The sequence below is a fragment of the Delphinus delphis genome, chromosome 2, assembly GCF_949987515.2.
Source record: "Delphinus delphis chromosome 2, mDelDel1.2, whole genome shotgun sequence".
In the NCBI taxonomy this organism is placed as follows: Eukaryota; Metazoa; Chordata; class Mammalia; order Artiodactyla; family Delphinidae; genus Delphinus; species Delphinus delphis.
In genome coordinates this window covers 93,560,691-93,583,357 of record NC_082684.1, presented here as the reverse complement: position 1 = coordinate 93,583,357, position 22,667 = coordinate 93,560,691, and the positions used below count along the sequence as shown (strand labels likewise).

Genomic DNA, 22,667 nt, shown 5'->3' with positions numbered 1-22,667 from the left:
TTACAGTTGTTTAATAGTCCCAATTTATCACGTTTTTCCCCCTTTATAATTAGCGAGTTTTTGTCCTATTTAAGAAATCTTTGCCTATTCTAAGGTCATGAGCTATTCTATTATGTTTTCTTCTAGAAGCTTTATTCTTTTACTCCTGACTTTTAAAATGTCTGAGTTGGGAAAGTTGTGAAAATCAATATCTATCCAAATTGAAGAGCTTTTTTTGAGGAGCCAGTCACAGAGTATTATGATATCAAATCTGAAGTGATTGAACACGCAGCTCTCTGCAGCAGGAATACTAGGGAAAACAATTACACAACTCCCACTCTACTACAGCGAAGTGTCTCTTACTAAGTAGGCCATGTCCGGTCAGAAATTGGTTTAATTGACAAGGGACTGGAAAAATAAAACAGGGTGAGATTTTCCATACTGGAAAAAAATTATCTGCAAATCATCTGACATCATCTTAAGTAGAAACTGAAATTCTTCACCTCTATGCCTACAAATTAATTGTCACAGCAACAGTTCACATCCTTTCCTCCACTAATACCTCTGAAACTATGACCTTGCTCCATCATTTACCCCCTTCTCTTTCATTTTCAATTTTTGGTCTGCTCTTCATTTTCCCTTTCCACCTACATATTAGCTCAATCTCTCCAGTTCATCATACAGTGAAAACCCTCAAGATTTGCCTCATAAACTCTTTTCCTTCACTGCCAAAGTTCACAAAAAGTTGTCACATTTGTTGTCTCTTTCTCACTTCCCATTTCTCCTTAACCACTTGTCCTATCTTGTCTATTGTTTCTACCAGTCTATTGCAGATTCTCAAAATTAGTGCATCTACTTTTCACTTCTCCCGAGCCTTAACTCTTATGTTTCTTACTGTTAATGGTACAGCATCCTCTCAAGCACTCAGGTTGCCAATAACCATACCCCATGTCTGCAACACTTCTGCCATTTGGCCTCTCCTTTCCATTCCTCCTGCCACTTTCTACATGATTTTGTTACCTCTTACCTAGTTATTTTAATAGTCTCTTACTTGCCCTCCTTGCTCCTAGTGTGGCCTTATCCAAACTTTCCTGTACAAAACTATAAGCTCAATCTTCTTAATCCAAAGTTCTAACCTTATCCTGTCCCAGTTTGAAGATCTTTAATAGTTTTCTCCATTGTCTTTAATCCCACCACAAACTGGATCAAATTCATGCATTTCTACTCACCCATGAGAACTATTTCACTTCATGCTTTCTTCTGATTTTCCAATCTTTGTTGATGCAATTCTGGATTCTCCCCACTTCTGAATGTCTAAATTCTTCCCATTTTTCAAGATAAAAAGGCAACTTCTTAATAAATACCCTTTCCAATCTTCTCTATCTGGGAAACTCCTCTTTATCTTTCAAGACCCAGCTCAAACATCATTTCTTCCCCAGTCTCTGTACACTGAGTTGATCACTCTTGATCTCTACTTCCAAAGCACATTGAACATCCCACTTATAAAGCAGTCCCTACCACATAGTACCGCAATTATTCTTTCTGTGACTTTCTCCCTTACTAAGCTCTTAGCTCTCCCAGAACAAGTGTGATATAATTTAAATCTCGCATCCCTAGTGTCTAGTCTAATACCTTGCAGAGACACATCTATGATAAATGTCTATTGAATGACTGAGTGAATCCTTTTTTTTTTTTTTTTTTTTGTGGTACGCGGGCCTCTCACTGTTGTGGCCTCTCCCGTTGCGGAGCACAGGCTCCGGACGCGCAGGCTCAGCGGCCATGGCTACGGGCCTAGCTGCTCCGCGGCATGTGGGATCTTCCTGGACCGGGGCACGAACCCGTGTCCCCTGCATCGGCAGGCGGACTCTCAACCACTGCGCCACCAGGGAAGCCCGAGTGAACCCATTTTTAAAAATTAATTAACTTTTTTGGCTGTGTTGGGTCTTCATTGTTGCGTGGGCTTTCTTCTCTAGTTGTGGAGAGCGGGAGCTACTCTTCATTGCAGTGCAGGGGTTTCTCACTGTGGTGGCTTCTCTTGTTGTGGAGCACAGGCTCTAGGCGCTCAGGCTTCAGTAGTTGTGGCTCGTGGGCTCTAGAGCGAAGCCTCAGTAGTTGTGGCGCACTGGCTTAGTTGCTCTGCGGCATGTGGCATCTTCCTGGACCAGGGATTGAACCCGTGTACCCTGCATTGGCAGGCGGATTCTTAACCACTGCGCCACCATGGAAGTCCCAGAGTGAACCCATTTTTGATCTTCTCCAGCTGTAAGTAATTTTTCCTTATTAAATCGCGATAGCATTTTTATCTGTATATCTCTTATATACTTAAAACATACATTACTTTGTAACTGTTATTTATGTAAATACCTTATATTCTCTAATAGATGGTTATCACCTAAGGGGCAGAGACTCTGCCTTGTCATATCTGAGGACCTCATGGAACCTAGTAAAAGGGATCCTTACATACCAATATCATTGACAAAACTAGGCTTGTCCTTTGATCAGGACATACTATGACACACCTCAAGAGCACAATGTTCCAAAACTAAACTGCTAGAGACAGGCCAAGGCAAGCTACTAAGAGACCTGGTTTCTGAAGACCTGGTTTCTTCAGGAACTGGTAGCACAGGTTTCTATAAATAAGGTAAATATTACTGCTTGGGAAAGCTGCTCATTTGTTTCTTCATTAATTTGTAAACTACTTTGTGGATAAGAAGTGGGATGTGTTTAGAGCAGTTGCTATATGCCAGGGATTTTCACATGCCTTATCTCTACATCACCATAACATTATGAGATGAGCATTATTATTTCTAAATTTACAAATAAGGAGATTTGAAGGCTGGTAGTATATGGGACTGTCAAGCACAAGCTCTTTCTCACTTTATCATGTAATATACTCAGAAGGTTTTTGGAGAAACCACTAGAGAAACACTTGAATCTAGGGTAGCATAACCTGCCAGGACCAAGAATCAGGCTTTTATGAAATTTTTATTGAGGAAATCCTTGAGGAACAAAAAATAAACTTGCCAAGTTTTATCTTTTTTTAAATTGTGGTATAATTGACATACAATATTATATTAGCTTCAGGTGTGCAACATGATTTGGTATTTGTATGTACTGCAAAATGATCACTAAAATAAATCTAGTTAACATCCATCACCATACATAGTTAAAGACTATTTTTTTCTTGTGGTAAGAACTTTTAAGATTTACTCTCTTGGCAACTTTCAAAATGCAATACAGTATTAACTATAGTTGCCACCCTGTGCATTACATCCCCATTACCTATTTATAACTGCAAGTTGTTTGACTCCCCTCATCCATTTTGCTCACCCTTTACTCCTTGCCTCTGACAACCACCAATCTGTTCTCTGTATCTGAGTTTTCTTTTTAAGACTCCACATATAGGAGAGATCACATGATATTTGTCTTTCTCTAAAAAGTTTTGTTTTTGTTGAAGTGTAGTTGATTTATAGTATTAGTTACAGATCTATCAGCATAGTGATTCAATATCTTTACAGATTATATTCCATTTAAAATTATTACAAGATATTGAATATGATTCCCTGTGCTATACAATATATCCTTGTTGCCTATCTAATTTATACATAGTAGTTTATATCTCTTTATTCCATACCCTAATTTCCCCCTTTCTCCTCCCCTTTCCCCTTTGGCAACCATTGGTTGGTTTTCTATATTTGTGAGTCTGTTTCTGTTTTGCATATACATTCACTTGTATTATTTTTTCCAAATATAAGTGGCGTAATACATTATTTGTCTTTATCTGTCTGACATTTCACTAAGTGTAATACTCTCTAGGTCCATCCACATTGCTGCAAATGTCAGAATTTCATTCTTATTTTATGGCTGAGTAATGCTCCATTGTATATATATACACCACTTTTTCTTTATCCATTCATCTGTTGAGGGACACCTAGATGTTTCCATGTCTTGGCTATTGTAAATAATGCCACAATGAACATGAGGTTACATATATCTTTTCGAGTAGGTGTTTTCACTTTCTTTGGATAAATGCCCAGAAGTGGAATTGCTGGATCATATGGTAATTCTATTTTTAATTTTTTGAGGATCTTCCATACTGTTTTCGGTAGTGGCTGCACCAATTTACATTCCCACTAATAGCGCACAATAGTTACTTTTCTCTACATCCTTGTGAACACTTGTTATTTGTTGTCTTTTGATAGTAGCCATTTTAACAGGTGTGAGGTAATATCTCGTGGTTTTGATTTGCATTTCCCTGATGATGAATGATGTTGAGCATTTTTTCATGTGCCTGCTGGCCATCTGTATGTCTTCTTTAGAAGGATGTCTATTCAGATTCTCTGCCCATTAAAAAAAAATTTTTTTTGCTATTGTGTAAGTTCTTTGTACATTTTAGATATTAACCCTTTATCAGATGATTTTCAAATATTTTCTCCCATTCAGTAGGCTGCCTTTTCCTTTTGTTGAGTTTCCTTTGCTGTACAAAAGCTTTTCAGTTTGGTGTAGTCCCATTTGCTTATTTTTGCTTTTGTTTCCCTCGTCTGAGGAGACATATCCAAAAAAATATTACTGAGAATGTTGTCGAAGAGTGTACTGCCTGTGGTTTCTTCTAGGAGTTTTATGGTTTCAGGTCTTACATTTAAGTCTTTAACCTATTTTGAGTTTATTTTTGTATATGGTGTGGGAAAGTGGTCCAGTTTTCCCAAGTCCATTTATTGAAGAGGAATCTTTTCCCCATTGTATATTCTTGCTTCCTTTGACATATATTAACTAACAAAATATGTCAATAAGTGTGGATTCATTTGGGGCTTTCTATTCTGTCCCATTAATCTATGTGTCTTGTTTTTGTGCCAGTACCATACTGTTTTGATTACTGTAGCTTTGTAGTATAGTTTGAAATCACAGAGTGTGAAACCTCCAGTTTCATTCTTCTTTCTCGAGATTACTTTGGCTATTTGCCAAGTTTTATCTTGAGCACCAGGGAAACACCTGCTTCCCAGTAGTCCTAGGGCACTTACGGTTAGAGCACTTTCCAGAAGGGACAGAGGAAAGATGGCAGTTATGGTTATGGGAAAAGGGAATGGAGGCTACAGGTTTTATAGCTGGGAATCTGAAACATTAAAATAGATTGGAAATGAAACGAAATTCAGTCTTGTGGAAACACATTGGAGGAGACACATTTATATTTTAAGTATAGGTGTGTATGGCCCTAGAGGTTTGGTTCAGTTCAACTAACAATGATTGTGCTGGGCACTTTAACGGGCACTAGGAATACAAAGAAAGAGTTCCTGCTTTCAAGACACTGAAAGTCTGGCATAGGCAGTCTGTTGACAGAAATAGGAAACTGGGTACCAGGGGAGAGAGTCTTTTCTAAAACGAGTCTGAAAACCCAGAGTGATCCAGTCCCCAGAAGTAGGATGGAAGGGGAATCTGACTAACACAAGCAGGCTAAAGGTTTTCTCTGTTTACTTAACTCTGGGCTTGATGAGCAGTAATCTTATTCATCTAACACCTACATATGAGCAGCAGGATGTATATCACTCGCTGCTTAGGCCCTACCCAAAAGAATTATTAAGAAAGTAAACATAAATATGGCTTCACATAAATAGGTGAATGAATTACAGGCTTTATTGACTTTATGTTCAATGCTTAGAACAAGGATGAAAACTTCTACCTCTACTTCCAGTATCCCAATTGACAGCTATCCATAAAACCAAGCAGTGTGTCTGGCATTTTCAGTGAACACTCAATAAAATATTGAATAAATGAACAAAGTAGTTATGGGCCAAACACCATGTGCAGTGCTATAGAAACTACAGGGGAATACCTTCAAAGATGTAAACATTTATGAGAAAAAATTAAGACCCATGAAATCAGCAAATAAGGTATCAGTGAGTCAGTAAAAAGGGAGATCAGCACGGGCTAGAGTAGATAGCACTTATGAAGAAACCTAAGAGAAAAGCACTCAAGAGACCTGTATTCTAGTTCTGTAACAAATTAGCTATGCTATCTCATGAACATTTCCCTCTTATATTCTTTCTTTCCTCACTTTTAAGATGAAGAAACTTGTAGGTGATCTCTGAAGGCCTTCCCAACTCTTAATTTTTAAATTTCTATTTATAGTTGGGAAAGCATCTTTTTTTTTTCTCTTTTAAAGGTAATACATTTAACTCACATGGTTCAAAAACAAAACAGTATCAAAAGGGGTACACTAAAAGGTCCTGCTCCCACTACTGTCCCCATGGGCATATATCTATATCTTCTCTTTTTATTAAAAGGTAGCACACTATATATACTTTATGCACCTTACTTTTTAACTTAGTGATATATATATTTTTAGAAAATGTGCGTGTACTTTTTTTTTAATAACGTATTTATTTTGGCTGCATTGGGTCTTCATTGCTGCCCGCGGGCTTTCTCTAGTTGCAGCGAGTGGGGGCTACTCTTTATTGCAGTGTGCAGGCTTCTAATTGCAGTGGCTTCTCTTGTTGTGGAGCACGGGCTCTCGGTGCATGGGTTTCAGTAGTTGTGGCTTGCGGGCTCTAGAGCACAGGCTCAGTAATTGTGGCGCAAGGGCTTAGTTGCTCCGTGGCATGTGGGATCTTCTCAGCCCAGGGCTCGAATCCATGTCCCCTGTATTGGCAGGTGGATTCTTAACCACTGCACCACCAGGGAAGCCCTTAATGGTATATTGTTTATATTATACTTTGTGCTTTTTTTTTTCCCTCTAGCTCCCTATCGATGGACATTTGATGCTACAGACTGAATGTGTCCTCCCAAAATTCTGTTGAAACCTAATCCCCAATGTATTGGTATTTGGAGGTGGCATGTTTGGGAGGTGTTTAGGTCATAAGGGTAGATTAGTGCCCTTACTTAGGCTTTATAATCTGACTAATATCTAACAGATGCTCATCTCCCTTTATCGCTCTTCTTTGCCAAAATTTTCTGCCCATTTTTGCTTTATTTTTCCCATATGAGCTTTAGAATCAGCTTGGCTAGCTCCCCTCCTCCCATTTCCTCTGTTCCCCCCAGAACCTTATTAGTATTTTTGACATGTTAAATAACATTGTTTTTATGATGTTAAATTTCTTAGCCAAGAACAAGGTAGTATGGTTTTCCATTTGTTTCTACTTCTGTGACCTTCAAGCTTGTTTTAAAGTTTTAACATAGAATTTGTATTTGTTCATGCTTGATAGATTTGGAGAGGCAAAAGATTGGAGTGAATATATTTCTTGGAGGGAGAATACAGGCATATTTCATTTTATCAAAAAGCTTGAGCTTCACTTCATTGCACTTCACAAATACTGTGTTTTTTTACAAATTGAAGGTTTGTGGCATCAAACAAGTGCACTGGCGCTACTTCTGCAAGAGCATTTGCTCATTTCATGTTTCTGTGTCACATTCTGGTAATCCTGGTAATATTTCAAACTTTTATTGTATTTGTTATGGTGATCTGTGATGTTACTACAACTCACTGCAGAAACATGATGGTTAGCATTTTTTTTAGCAATAAAGTATTTTTTTAATACAGTGTTTTTTAATTAAGATCTTTTTTTAGACATAATGCTTTGCACACTTAACAGACTACAGAACAGTGTAAACATAACTCAAAGGCACTGAGAAACCAAAAAATTCATGTGACTCACTTTATTGTGATATTCGCTTTATGGTGGTGGTCTGGAACCAAATCTGCAATATCTCCAAGGTATGCCTGTAATCTATGAGGCTGGTACAACCATTGGTAGTCTTTGGGACAGTAAAGAAACTAACTTGATAAGAAGAGAAAAAAGAAGTCAACAGTGCCTGCCATGTGCCAGGAATGATGCTAGGTGTTTTCACATCCTATCATCTTTGACTGCAGGTTTGCTCATACCCAGGGCTGGATAGGGCCTAGATACTCTGTAGGCTAATGCTCAGAGGAGTCTCAAGATGAAAGCAATATGTGAAGAAAATCACAATGGTAGTCAGGCAGGGTAGTCTGGGGGCAGGAAGGAAAGGTTAAATTCAAAGAGGGCAACAAGACTCAGTCACCTTAAGGAAAAGTGATAAAGACTCATTTAGGGTGAAGTCCTTACTTGTGGAGATACAGGTAAAAACACAAGAGATTTCTTCCCAGGAGGACAAGCAATTTGGACTAAAGAATGAAGAAAGTTTGGCTTTGCAGACATCACCATCACCCAGCCACAGTCAACCCTGCTGTGTTCTTCAACATCACTGTCCACGGTGAGCCCTTGGACCACGTCTCTTTCAAGCTGTTTGCTGACAAAGTTGCAAAGACAGCAGAAAACTTTCATGCCCTGAACACTGGGGATAATGGACTTCGTTGTAAAGGTTCCTACTTTCACAGAATTACTGTGGGTTTTATGTGCCAGGGTGGTGACTTCACAGGCTATAATGGCACTAGTGGCAAGTCCATGTGCGGGGTGAAATCTGATGATGAGAGTTTCATCCTGAAGCATATGGGTCCTAGTATCTTGTCCATGGGAAATGCTGGGGCCGACACAAACTGTTCCCAGTTTTTCACCTGCACTGCCAAGACGGAATGGTCGGATGGCAGACCTGTGGTCTTTGGCAAGGTAGAAGAGGGCATGAATATTGTGGAAGCTATGGAGTGCTTCAGTCCAGGAATGGCAGAACCACCAAGTAGCTCTTTAAGGCTGACTACAGACAACTCCAATAAATTTGACTTGTGTTTTAACTTCCACACCATTCCTTCTATAGCTCAGGAGTGTACCCCACCACCTTCATCTGCTCACTCTATCCTATAATCTTTGTGCTGTCTGAAAATACTCAACATCTATTCATGTGCTGCAGCTCTTTGGGTTCTATATTTTCCTTATTCCCCTCCAAGTCTAGTTGGATTGCATAGTTAAGTTTATGATTATGAAATAAAAACTAAATGAGAAAAATGAAGATAAAGTTTTGAGTCTGGCCTATTTAGAAAGGTGGCACCTTGGTAAAGATAAAAAAGATGGGAAGGCGAAAAGCAAAACAAGTTTCATTTGAAGAGTTTAAGGGGAAGAGCGAAACCTAAGTACCTTCTTCTAGATCCTGTACACATGTGTGCAGATGGCAGAAAGGCAGACAAATCAGTTTTTAGTACATGTGAAAAACTAAACATCTAAATTTAAATCAAGCTATGGGTTTCAGTGCTTTACTAAATAATACATTACTCCACCTATTGATTGCCTGCGGCCAGCGAAAGGTGGGTTAGCCAGGGGGAAAGGCGGCTGTCAGCTTTCCATCCTACTGAAAGCCTTCTCAGGAGGCTGGGCAGGGGCAGTTTTGAATTTATGCCCTTAAATAACCTGTAGGTATTCTCTTACTCTAACTTGAAACTCTCAATCTCTCATTTCTTAGTTTTCCAACTCTTTGGGCTCAAGCATCAAATCTTTTTTTTTTTTTTAAAGAATCAAACATGCTATAGCTTCTCCAGTAATTCAGCATTCTTGCTTGGTCAAAGGACAGCTCTGTGGATAAAACTGGAGTTTGTGCTCTTATTAACTCCGTCATGTTAGGTTTCTCTGGCCTAGAGATGTGGAAATTCAGGGGCAGGGAAAGTACACCATGGAGCTGAAAGTCTATCCCACATGACCCACTCTGTAGGCTAATCAGCATGGGGTTATTTTAAGCACAGGTAAGTCTAGATTTGCCTAAGTATGGTGATTTTTATTTGGGGATGGGTGGGTGATGGAGAATAAAGGGAGTGTAAATATCTAGATTGCACATAAAGCCTTTCTTGGATTCAAGTCTTGCTTTAACCACAAGTGCTTATAAAATCTGGTATTTTCTCTCCACACACTTCAGGATGGGACTTTTGTTAAGCTGTGCCACACTATATATTAAGTATTCTTAAAGCTCCATTGTTACAACTGGCATGGAAGTAGTGGGTTGTCCCAAGTTCCCTTATATTGCAAACTTGGCATGTTCTTGGGAAGAGAAAGGAGAAAGCAGTGAGTGACTGGACAGGCTGCTCAGCGTTTCTACCTTGCACTTAGTCCATTTCCTGAGCTGTGTTGCCGTTGCTTCTGAGGGTGGAGTAGGGATATAGGCGGGAGGAGGAGAGAGGTAAGTGTGTTAGGACTGAGCACCACCATCCCCCACCAGCTTTACTGAGATATAATTGATGCATAACATTAAGTTTAAGACTCATAACATGATGATTTGATATAGGTTTATATTGCAAAATGTCTACTGCAATAAGTTTAGTTAACACACCTATCACCTCACACTCACCATTTTTTCTTGTATTTTTTTTTTTGTGGTGAGAACTTTTAAGATCTATTCTCTTAGTAAGTTTCAACTATGCAATACAGTATTAACTATAGTCACTATTCTGTACATTAGATCGCCAGAACTTATCTAGCTTATAACTGAAGGCTGTACCCTTAGACCACCTTCACCCATTCCTCCTTCTTTCATCACATCCCCTCCCCTTACTCTATGCCTGGCAACCACAAATCTAGTGTTTCTAAGAGTTTGGTTTTTTTAGATTTCAAATATAAGTGAGATCATACAGGATTTGTCTTTCTCTGACTTACTTCACTTAGCATAATGCCTTCAAGGTTAGCATAAAGTCCTCAAGGTTGACCTCTTAATTTATGTTCTGAAAGTGAGATGAGAGTATCAGTTCAGTATCTTGAACAGTAACTGACACAAATATATGTAATAATGGTCAAATGAATTCTTGCAGAACCAAAGGTTGGTGAGTTAGGTCTAGAATTTTATCAATTCATTGCTTCATGGTTTCCTTTAGGTGCAACACACCTTTAACTCCTGCTTTGGGACCCTAGCGGAAAGGAGAGGACAAAGACCCCAGAGGACTCCAGCAGAAAGGAGAGGACAAAGACCCCAGAGGACAAAGACCCCCTAAGAGGAAAGGAGAGGACAAAGACCCCAGAAATCTTCCACATTTTCATATATGTTTGTCCATCTGCTGTGCCAAGCTTTCACTACTAAAAGGAAAACAGCATGGAGGAAAAGGTGGTCAGGTAGGTCTGAGAAGCAGCATGGTATGGTAGAAATAAAACATGAATTTTGGGAGACAGACCAAATGGGGGGAAGATTCCAATTATGCTATTTTCTACCTGTGTACTAGTTATCTAGAGTTTACATTTCCCTCATTTGTAAAATGGGGATGACACCTACCTTTGCAGAGATTAAATGAGAAAAATCTACAGGAAAGCATTTAGTAGCTGCTAAATAAATGCACGGTAAGTGAAGTCCAATTCATGTTCATGGCCAGCATTTAAATTTCCATGCTTAAGAAGACATTTAAGTTGAAGATTCTTTATATGTTAATTTCAGCAGGTAAAATTATGAGTCACTAGTTATACACAATGATAAATTACTTTAACAATTTTTTAGTACAGAAAATGTCAACATATACAGAAGTACAGAACAACACAAAGAACCCCCAAGTATCCATCATTTAGCTTCTCCAATGATCATACCCTAGACCACTATTACTTCCTTGATACTGCCAACAGTTTACACCCTGTTGCAACACCACATTCTTTTGAAACAAACCCCAGATATCATGTCTAAAAGACTCTGGATTAAAAAACTTAATCATAATACTATTATCATAACAAAACACCAAAGTTCAATAAAAGTAATATGTTTTCTTGGTATCATCGAATATCCAATCAATCACCAGTGTGTACCACTACTTACAGCCCATCAAGTGAATGAGTTTAGGCCTGCATTTATATGCCTCTTATTCAAACTCAAGAGACAGAAGGATTCCAAATTCTAAGCCACTCCTGAGATGCAAGTTAACATTTGGGTATATTAAATAAATGGAAGGATTCCCCAATAGTCACCTGCCATGCCTAAAGAGGTAACAGTTTCCAAATTTTGCAGGAACTACACAGACAATATGTTGGTTGTAGTTAATTTGACGAAAGACGTGACACTATTAATAATCATCACAATTTTTTTTGGATGGATCTTTATGAATCTGTGGAAAACTAAAAATACACTTAGTCAACTTCGGCTGCCATAACAAACTACCATAGAGTAGGTGGTTTAAACAACAGAAATTTATTCCTCACAGTTCTAGAGGCTGGGAAGTCCAAAACTAAGGTGCTGGCCATTTCAGTTCCTGGTAGGAAGCTCTATTCCAGGCTTGCAGATGGCCTCCTCACTGGGTCCTCACATGGCCTTTCCTCTGTGCTTCTGAGCTCCAGCTGGAGAAGATCTCTCTCATCCTCTTCTTATAAGGCCACAATCCCATTATAAGGGCCCCACTATCATGATCTAATTTAACCTCAATTACCTTACAAAGGCACCATCTCCAAATACTATCACATTAAGGGTTAGGAGTTATGAATATTTTGGGGGGAGAGGGGGAGACACAAACATTCAGTCCATAACAAGCCTACAAATTTGTAAAATGATTTAGAAGTGCCAACAAGGACCTAATGTATAGAACAGGGAACTATATTCAATATCTTATAATAACCTATAATGGAAAAGAATCTGAAAAAGAATATATATATATATATATATATATATATATATATATAACTGAATCACTTTGCTGTATACCTGACACATTGTAAATCAACTATACTTCAATTTAGAAAAATGTTACAAAAACAAAAAAAGTCTGAAAAGCCAGTAAGCTAGCATACCACATTGAACTCTGTTTTTTCCTCTGTAAATTACCTTGGCTCCAAGTAACTGAGATTATCATTCCTGGAAATCTTTCTTCACACTCTAACATAAACCCCAGTGCAGGTGGACCCCACAGCCTAACAGCTCTATTTTCTCCCTCCCTGTGTCACTTCAGCACTGAAGCAAAATTAAATAAAAATCATTTTCAGCTCCTATAATATCAGGGGAATTTTCCATGAAATGAGTAACTCCCTCCCTCTTACCAGGTTGATTCTCTGTAATTCAAACAAAGGCTGAAGGATCTTTTTAGATACTGCTAAGCTTGCAAATTTGCCACACACACACAAAAAGAGTAGGTGGAGCTGTTTGTAGTCATTCTTGGCACTTTTCCAGGTTTTTGCTGGCTGCTTCCACTGCATAAGCAGCCATGTTTTTACTAGTCGTGGGTGTGTAGCTGCAGGATCTGCAGCAAATAATTTGTGTCCTGAACAAACTGTGTAAACCAAATCTCATTTCCCCCAGTTTAACCAAATGATTCTGTTACTGGTCCTGAAAATATTAGGTAGGACTTGAAATAATCTACCCTTCAAAAGTTCACAGGGAAATATCCAAAAATTTGGTAATACTCTAGTCTATCAGCAGTGCTGTGGAGAAACATTTGGTACATGGAGGGCAATATGGCAGTACCTATTAAAATTAAAAATACACATACGCCCTTTTGCAGAGTAATTCCAGTCTGGGAACTGAGATGAGACATGCTTAAATATACAAGAAAAGATTTGTGTACAACGATACCCATCCAAGCACTAATTAGAATATAAAAGATTAGAAACTCACGTTCTAGACTTCCCTGGTTGCGCAGTGGTTAAGAATCCACCTGCCAATGCAGGGACATGGCTTTGATCCCTGGTCCGGGAAGATGCCACATGCCATGGAGCAACTAAGCCCATGCGCCACAACTACTGAGCCTGCGGGCCACAACTACTGAAGCCTGTGCTCCTAGAGCCCGTGCTCCACAGTAAGAGAAGTCACGGCAATGAGAAGCCCACGTAATGCAACTAGAGAAAGCCTGTATGCAGCAATGAAGACCTAACACAGCCAAAAAAAAAAAAGAAAAAAGAAAAAAGAAACTCATGTTCTTCAATTGGACAATGACTGGTTAAATAATCTGCAGGGGTAAGAAAAAAGGATGCATTTATACGGAAAAGCCCAAGATGTCTTAAGTGCAAAGTGCAGAATATTGTATACGGTATCCTCCCTTTTATATAAAAATGGGGAAAAATAACATGTAAAGGCATGAAAATAATTACACGTATAAGCATGAAGAAAAACTCTTGAAAAATACACAAGAAAGTAAGAGTAGAGGTTACCTTGGGGGTGGGAAATGTATAGATGGAAGACAGTGATGATGTTTAAAAAGTTTTTTGCACCTGTGGGTGGATTATCTATTTTAACAAATCTGGCTGGAGGCTGTAACCAACCAACAATTATTAACTGCCCACCGCCTTAAAACAGAAAGAAAGAAAATCAGGTTGCCCAAATGCAACCTTTACTCTGGGGTGTAAAATATAAGGTTGAGTGAAGTGGCTGTGCCTAACCAATTCCTGGAAATCAAAGTTCTCGGTGCTCCTAAGCGATTCTGAGATCAGTGACTATGCCAAAGAGTTTCACTTGCTTACTGGAGGTCTTCTCTAGAACTTGGAAAGAGGGAGTAGATAAAGACAGAAGACATCATGCTCCTGCAATCAAGTTAAAATTCCTCAACAGTCTGTTTTCCAAAAACGCACACATTATTCATCTGTAAATCTAAAAACACACAGTAAGAAACCGGTAATTGTATTGTGGCGGAACATTCTTCTTTTACTTTTTTTTAATGTTAAGATGCTATTCTAAGAGTAAATAGTTTTAGTAAACCTAGTAGGGAAAAGTCGTCCTCGTAGGTACAGTGGATTACTCTAAATTTTGAGGAGATATTGCTGCTTTCCAAAAGGCAAGTGTTTATCACCAGCAAAATTATCTTTCATTCTAAGTTATAATGTCCTTGGCTGGCAAAGCCATCTTGATCTTTTCCCTTAAAATTTCAGGTGACTGAAAATGCCCTGTGAACAGTGAACACTATTATATAACATTTCAGCGTTTTCCAATGTGAAGGACCCATACCATTGATGATATGCGAGATGGTTCTTGGCAGTATGCGAACAAAGCAGCAAACAACAATGAATCACGTATGAGTTATTCCCGTTTCTTTCATGCTTTGGCATGATTTAATGCACTTGGCAAAAAAGTATCTAGCTAGGCTTTAATAACTGACTTTGTTTTCATTATACTGGTTTTCACAGTTACCACCTTGACTTTTTTCTCATTGCCAGAGGTCTAGAACACGAATGTTTGTCTGGATTAACCATGCTCACAGAAGCACAACAAATATGACAGTACAGGCACTGCTTTATGCTCCAGAAACCCTTGGTCGCAAATCACAAAAATCCAATGGTCTTTTCTCAGGGCATATCTTTCCTTGACTCAAATTCTCCCCATGGACTTAGATACTTGGCTCTACAGGCATGGTGTATTGCACCATACAAGCTGGAGTCAAGCTGGTTTTAAATGCTGGTTCTTTACCTTACTGTGAGTCTACAAAGTCAGTCTACCAAATGAAGCTCAACTGGCTACCCTGGAATTTGAGGGGAATAAACGAGATAACAAATAGAGAACAGCTGGCACACAGTTCAACAGGTGCTCAGTAAGTGCGGATTTCCTCTTTTTCCTTTACCTCTCTCCTTCTTTGTCCTCAGTACTGTTTTTCTATATTCTCTTCCAATGATCGTATTCACGCCCATGGCTTTAATTATTACCCTTATGTGGGTAATTTCTAATTTCTATCACCAATTCTGACACTTTTTTCAGAGTACCAAAACTTAAGTTCTAAATCTGTTTGAAAATTCCACCTTGATGTTCTGGCATGATCTTAAACTCAACATGTATAAAATAGAGTTTAAATAAAATCTTTCTCCAAATCATTTAGTTCACGCTATCACCGTAACCTCCATCACTCAGACTCAAAATATCAATCATCCTAACTCCTTCCCCCTTTCCCATCACATCCAATTGAACATCAGTAAAAATTTTATATGACATTTTAATAGCTTACGAAGTGTTATAAACAAAACAAAAATGTACGTCTTATCAAACTCCCCTGAGCCCCAGGTGGGAAAAATGATATTAAGGCAAGTTAGGAGATACGCCCAGGTCATTAGCTAGAGAGTGGTTAGTCTAGATGAAAAACCAGTTAAGTCCTGAACTTGGGACTCCTCACTCCAATTGCTGTGCTCTTTCACCATCTCATACTGCCTCAAGTTTTGCAGCATTTTTTTGCATCTGTCTCTCCTCTCCTTCACCACTGCCAACCTCAGAATTCAAGCCTGCCTTATCTTTCACATCCGTAACGCTTGGCTCAGTAAGGTAATAGTTGGTAGTCTGTATCCAGCATGGGATATTTTTTCTAACTTGTTAACTTCAGCAAAAATTTTAAAACCATGAAATATATAATACATATACTGAAAAGTCATCCACCTCAAAACTGACAGCTCAATGAATCACAAAGTGAACATCTATGCAACCCCCACTCACGTCAAGAAACAGAACGCTGCTAGCACTGCAGAAGCACCCCTACATACCCTCCCAAGCATTACTCCCCCACCCAAAGCTAATCATTTCCTTTCTTTTCTTCATAGATTTTACTACCTAAACCTGTATCCCTAAATCTAGTTTGGTTTCATGTGTTTTCTTGAACTGTGAATTTTCCAAAATGGCTATACCAATATACATTCCCACCAACAGTGTACAGTTTCATTTGTTCCAATACTTGACATTTTGTTTTCCATTTTAGCCATTATTGTGGGTGTGCCACAGTATCTCATTGTGATGTCAATTTGCATTTCCCTAATGATTACAGAAGTCGAGCACCTTTACGTGTTTATTGGCCATTTAGATATCCTCTTTTGTGAAGTGACTTTAAATCTTACCAATTTTTCTGTTGGGTTGTCTCTATTTTTTACTGATTTGTGGGAGTCTATAAATTCTGAATGGCAGCAAAACAGACATATTTCTATTGTAGAAATGAATGCATTTGTTGGATGCTATTAGAATACCACTAACTCCTCTTACTCTGCAGAACCCCAAATTCACTAATGACCCTCTGGGAGGTAATGCAGTCAACTTTGCGCATTCTCTCTAAACCAATGTAGAGTTATTGTGCCATGGAATCTGCCAGATACTTGGAATATAATGTCAAAAAAAGTGATTAGGGACAACAGCTTTGAAAAGAGACCTGTATTGGAATCCTGTCTCTAACATTTACCAGCTTGATGACTTTACGCAAGTTATTTAAACTGTTTTAGCCTCAGTATCCTCTTTGGAAAAATGGGGCTAATAATACCTATTTTAAGAGTTGTTATGAGGGTTAAATGAGACAATAATATGTAACAGGTTTTGCATAGTGGCTGGCAAATAGGAACATTTAATAAGTGGTAACCATTATAAATTTGGTTATTTCCATGTAGCCTGCCATTTCGGTATAGTGGGAGAAACTGAGTAGATGTCCATTCCCCTCTTAGCCATTATAGTTCTCACTATAAAGTTAAAAAAAAAAAAAGGCACTGGGTTTAGATTAGTCTTCTGGGAACTTGGTCCTTCTGACTCCCTTCATCAGAGTGTCTCTAGAGCAGTGCTCCAAAAATAATCTGTGGTGGGCTTCCCTGGTGGTGCAGTGGTTGAGAGTCCGCCTGCCGATGCAGGGGACATGGGTTCGTGCCCCGGTCTGGGAAGATCCCACATGCCGCGGAGCGGCTGGGCCCGTGAGCCATGGCCGCTGAGCCTGCGCTCCGCAACGGGAGAGGCCATAACAGTGGGAGGCCCGTGTACCGCAAAAACAAAAACAAAAGCAAAAATAATATGTGGTGAAAGATCATAGACACTTCTATAAAATATAAAAATAAATTAACTAGAGAAGGGAAATAAAACAAAGGCATATACAAGATACAACAATACAAGCCCCCAATTTTTATTAGAACCATAAACATAAAATTAGTGTAGCACTAATTGCTATAAAAGTTTCTAAATTCTTACTCTCGATTTCTGTAAATGCCTTGGACCAATAACAAAGGGTTTACAGATCGGCGGTGGCCCGTGGCCCATACTTTCGGTAGCACTGCTCTAGCGCACTGACAAAAATCAGACTTCTGAATTTGAAGGGCTGAGGTAGGTCCTAGAGTGTGGAGACTCTACTGAAGGGTTAGTCTTGGACCTGAGTCATCAGTTGGTCACCTACTGGACTTTTTCTAGCCTTAAGCACAACGCTGTGTCACTCCTTAGCTTAAAAACGACCCACTGTTCCCTCTGTCTTAAAGGGTAAGATCCCAATCCTTTAACATGGCATCAAAGGCCTTCCAGGCTGGTTCCACACAACTTTTTTGGTCTGATTTTCCACTATTCTTTATTCTAGTAGACCTGCACTGTCCAATATAGTAGCAACTAGCCACAAGTCGCCATGGAGCAGTTGAAATGTGGCTAATTTAGTAAGTAAAATTTTAATCTTAACTTTAATTTAAAATAAAAAATCTTATACATAATTCAATTACTGCAAAACTTTTGAAATATGTTTGGAATGATTCGAGTATGTGAATCTACTTTTTCAGCTGTAAATTTTATGAAATCAATTATTGTGATATGCTATAAATGTAAAAAACCACCAGATTTTGAACACTTACTTGGTAATGAGAAAAAGAATGCAAAATATTTAATACTTTTAAATACTGATCACATATGAAATGATACTATTTTGGATATATCGGGTCAAATAAGATTTTTTAAATTTCTTTTTGTTTTCTTTCACTTTTTTAATGTGGCTACTGTAAAATTACATATGTGGCTTGTGTTATATTTATATTGGACAGTGTTGGCCTAGACAATCATGCCCCAAACCTAGGAATCACTCTTGATTTTTCCCTTTCCCTGTTTGATTCATTAGCAATATAGGTCGGGTCTAATCACAAAATATATCTTCAATGCATCCACTTTATCTCTACTGTTACTATCCATGTTACTCCATACCTTAAAACCCTTCAGTGGCTTCTAGAGCTCTGAAACTTACCAAGGCTGCAGACTTCATCTTCTACCTTTCCTTTCTTTGCTCTCTAGACTTTAGCCACATTGCCTTTCTTGCTTTCTCACCAAAGATTTTGCCTTACTATTCCCTTTGGTCTTGAACACTGCCCTCAACTTATTCCCATTCAGGTCTTAGCTCAAAGAATACCTTCTCAGAGAGGCCACTTTTTTTTCTGGCTGTGCCACACGGCTTGCCAGATCTCAGTTCCCCAACCAGGGACTGAACCTGGGTCACAGCAGTGAAAGCCCAGAATCCTAACCATTAGGCAACCAGGAAACTCCCAGAGAGGCCATTTCTGAACAATCTTCAAAATTATGCCTGCTCTCTCTTCCCAGAGAAATGCTTCATCCAAATACCCTTTTATTCTCTTCATAAAGGATATTATGTGGTATTACCTTTCCTCTTCTTTTATAAAACTTGTTTATAGTCTGTTCCCTCCACGGAAACAGGAGCAGGAACCTTGTTGGTCTTGTTCCTGCTTAATCTGTTCTAATGTGTAGAACAGTGCCAGTGACAGTTGCTCTCGAGACAACTCACATGAAAGAATACCTAAGTGCCTACTAGACATACAATCTCAGTGAAGACATCCTCCTAAATGCTCCCTCAACACACTTGGGAGTCATCTTTGACATCTTTTCAGTCATTCCGTATCCAGTCAACCAAATCACCAAGCTCTCAACATCTTCGGTCATATTCTTCACTCCTGTTTGCCACTATCTCAGTCCAAGTCATTACTCTCTCATAGATTGCTGTTTTCTCCAAACTGTTTTCTTTGCCTCTGACTTTTGCATGACAGTGATCTGTCTAAAATACAAATCCAATCTGATTATGCTTCTACTTAAAATCTTTCAATGCCATCCTCTTAGCTCTCAAAAGCTAATTTCTGCAAATGGCATTCAAGGCCTTTATGACTAGACCTCTTCAGACACATCTTTAGGCATTCCTGAAAAAGCATCATCTTCTTTGTCCAACAATTTCTCCAGAGTTTTCCTTTTAACCTTTGCATTTGTTGCTTCACCTGTCTGGAAGGTTCTTCCCCGACTCCCTTATTAAAGCTGATTGCTTCTCCAGTCCCATTCCATGCCTCCCTGACAAGTAAGGGATTCCTCCTATATAAAACTTCACAGCATTCAGCAGTTTACCCTCATTATACTACTGATGATGCCTACTTGTCTGCATTCTACAGCATAAGATTAATGAGGGCAAGGATTCTACAACAACCATTAGCTGAATGCTTACTCAGATAAACTCAATGTTAAAGAGAAGCATGTGACTATCGAAAGAAGCACTGAAAATATTAAATTGAAAGAAAAATAGAATACAGGTTCCTATGCCATTCACTTTGTTTCTATTTTAGGCACAACGCTTTAATAAGTTACACAAAGACTTTACAAATCTCTACATCAATAACACAAAAGGGTAAGTGGAGAAAGACTGTTTATCTGAGGCCACCCAAAATCTGTAGACAACATGTTATTTCATTTGTTTGTAAACTCTTCTAGATTAAAATCTTGGCGCTCTCTCACATATTCCCAATTCCTAAATATAGGAAGCCAAAAATTGTACGGTTAGAAGGTTGGAAAAGTCATTCCCAGGCTCATCTGTTAAAAACATTACCAGTGTGGTGGGTATTTTAGTAAAATCATCACAAGTAATTTAAACTCCTAAGACTCTTACTTTGTAAATCACCATCCACAAATAAACTTTTGCTGCTTTCTTAATAAAATACAACACAACAAAAATCTTGACATTCCAGCCACGGAAAAACAAGACTTCTACCTCTGAGGTGACAGTAATCCGAGGGAATTCGGCGAGCAGTTACGAAAGGTCTACGAAGTATAAGGCATCAAAAGAATGTTTAAGAAAAAAAAAAAAAAAGGCGGGGGTGGCTACAGGAATATGTACGTTTTCGTCACGAACTTGACTTGCTCAGTTTAGGTGAAGTGGAGAAATAACATCCGTAGTTCCTCCCCTTGTACCTCAACAGCGACTCCTGTCCCAGTCAGCCTAGTGGAATCTAGGGCGGCTTCAAGTTAAATCCTAGCTTTTTCACTGCCCTTCCGTCTCCCAGGACTCTGCTAGATGTCTCAGCTTAACCTGAAAGGAGTCAGGATTCCCCATCTCTCAGCTTTCATGCCGAAGACATAACGTTAGCACACGCACTTCAGCCTCCCACTACTAGCCCCGCAGAAAGTGGCGGGAAGGCTAGGTGGCCGGCCTGCAGCCCCGCCGCGCACATGGCCGGCCGCAGCTCCTACCCCCGTGCCGCGCAGGCGCCGGGCGAGCCGGGACTTGCGGTCGCCGACAACGGATCATTCCGCCGCTTTCTTTGTGTGGCTCAAGTTCTAGAGATGGCATATTTTCCTCCCCTTTGTTAAAAAGAAAAACCAGGCCGTCTCGCCCCCTTCCTCCCGCCGGAATGGGATCGGGGAGTGGGTGGGAGAGGGATCTGCTGACCAGGGCAGGGGCGGAAAGGCTCAGAAGAGGGGCTGACGAGGGCCGGGTACGGGAGGGATGCTGGGAGCTTTGACTCACTCGCACACCATGTGTCCCTCCGCGCGCAGCACGGGGGACTTTTCGGTGGGGATTTTGGGCGCCGACCAGACGCGGCATTTTCGGAAAATAGCGCCTTGTGCAGCTGAAGCGCTTTGTGTTTAGCTGGGCCGCGTCAGCCCGGCCGGGTACGAGGCGCCTCGGGTCCCCGAACCACCTCCTGCTGCTCCCCGGCCGCCGCTCCCGAAGCTTTTCCAGGTCAGTGCGGGTCTGTGTAGGGCCCTGTTACCACCGGATGTGGAAGTTGATCTCTTCGCTGGTAAAAAATAATTCCACTTCCCCCGGAACCCAGATCATCCCCGCGATTTCCTGTTTATTGCATTAAGGCGCCGGGTTTCCGGGGCTCTTGGCCCCGCTTATTCCGTGGGGGTCGGCGGGGTCGGCCTGGGCCCCCGCTCCGCCCGCGCCGCCGGCGCGCTTTGTCCGCTCGCACCCCGCTTCTGGGAGGGGCGGGCAGACATGGTGGCGGCCGCCGCCCCCTCCTCGGCCCTGGCGAGCTGCGGCCTCCCCGCGGCTCATAGCCCGGCCGGTCCCGAGCGGCCGCCCCGGGGCGGAATGGGGTCGGGCCGGGGCTTTGGGGGCTCTGCGGGAGGCGGGCGAGGGAGGGAGGGAGACAGGCAGGCAGGCGCGGCACGGCCTTGGCGCCCGCCGCCCCGGGAGCCGCCGCTCTCTTTGTCTGGGCGGCCTGATCGCACCGCCTGGCTCGCCGGAGCGGGGAAGGGACGGCGGGGGCGGCCGGCTTCGGGTGAGCTGTGCTGCTGGGCCCGCGGGGCCGGGTGGCGCACGGGCCGCGGCGGGAGCGGCCGGCCCGGACAGGGTTAACGGGAGCGCCCGGCCGGTCCTGCGCTGGGCCGCGCCGTCGACTGCCTCAGCCTTGGGGACTCGAGTCTCTGAGGGGACGAAGCCAGCCGCTCAGGATGCTGGGGCACTTCTGTTCTTGGGACTTAGCCGCCGGGATCTGCGGGTGCAGGGCCTCGGGGAAGAAGTTGGGAATTTTGCCAGGTCATTTCTGCCTGGGCACAGTTAATCAGTGTGTATTTAGTGTGTTTCGTTGAAACTCTCCTACCGTGTTGAACCAGCGTGCCTAGCCTCAAGAGTGCATCGTGAAAACTGAAACCAAAGGAACGATATAGGCCTGCTTTGTGTGTGTTTTCCCACTTGAAGCCTGTTTTCAGTACACAGACTGTTGCTTTAAAGCTGATTGGACTCTGGCGAACAGACATCTGTTCAAAGGAGGGGCAGAGACCACAGTACTTCTGAAGGGGGCTTGGTAATATGGAAATATTTTAAGTGCTGTCTCTGGACACTGATTTGCTGTCTCGATTCAGGCAAGTTACTTTCTGAAGTAGTT

At 40.8% G+C, this 22,667-nt stretch overlaps 1 protein-coding gene and 1 pseudogene across 4 annotated transcripts in view; both read left to right on the top strand.

The window, feature by feature from the left end:
• The first annotated feature begins 7,630 nt into the window (after window positions 1-7,630).
• On the top strand, window positions 7,631-8,747 carry LOC132420625 (peptidyl-prolyl cis-trans isomerase A pseudogene; annotated as a pseudogene).
• A 12,058-nt stretch (window positions 8,748-20,805) lies between these two features.
• Window positions 20,806-22,667, top strand: part of GABPB1 (GA binding protein transcription factor subunit beta 1) — an 80,527-nt gene continuing 78,665 nt past the window's right edge. For all 4 annotated transcript variants that reach the window (XM_060005226.1, XM_060005225.1, XM_060005224.1 and 1 more), the window contains exon 1: window positions 20,806-21,514. The gene's annotated coding sequence lies outside the window, so the exon portion shown is untranslated. The remainder of the gene's footprint in view (window positions 21,515-22,667) is intronic.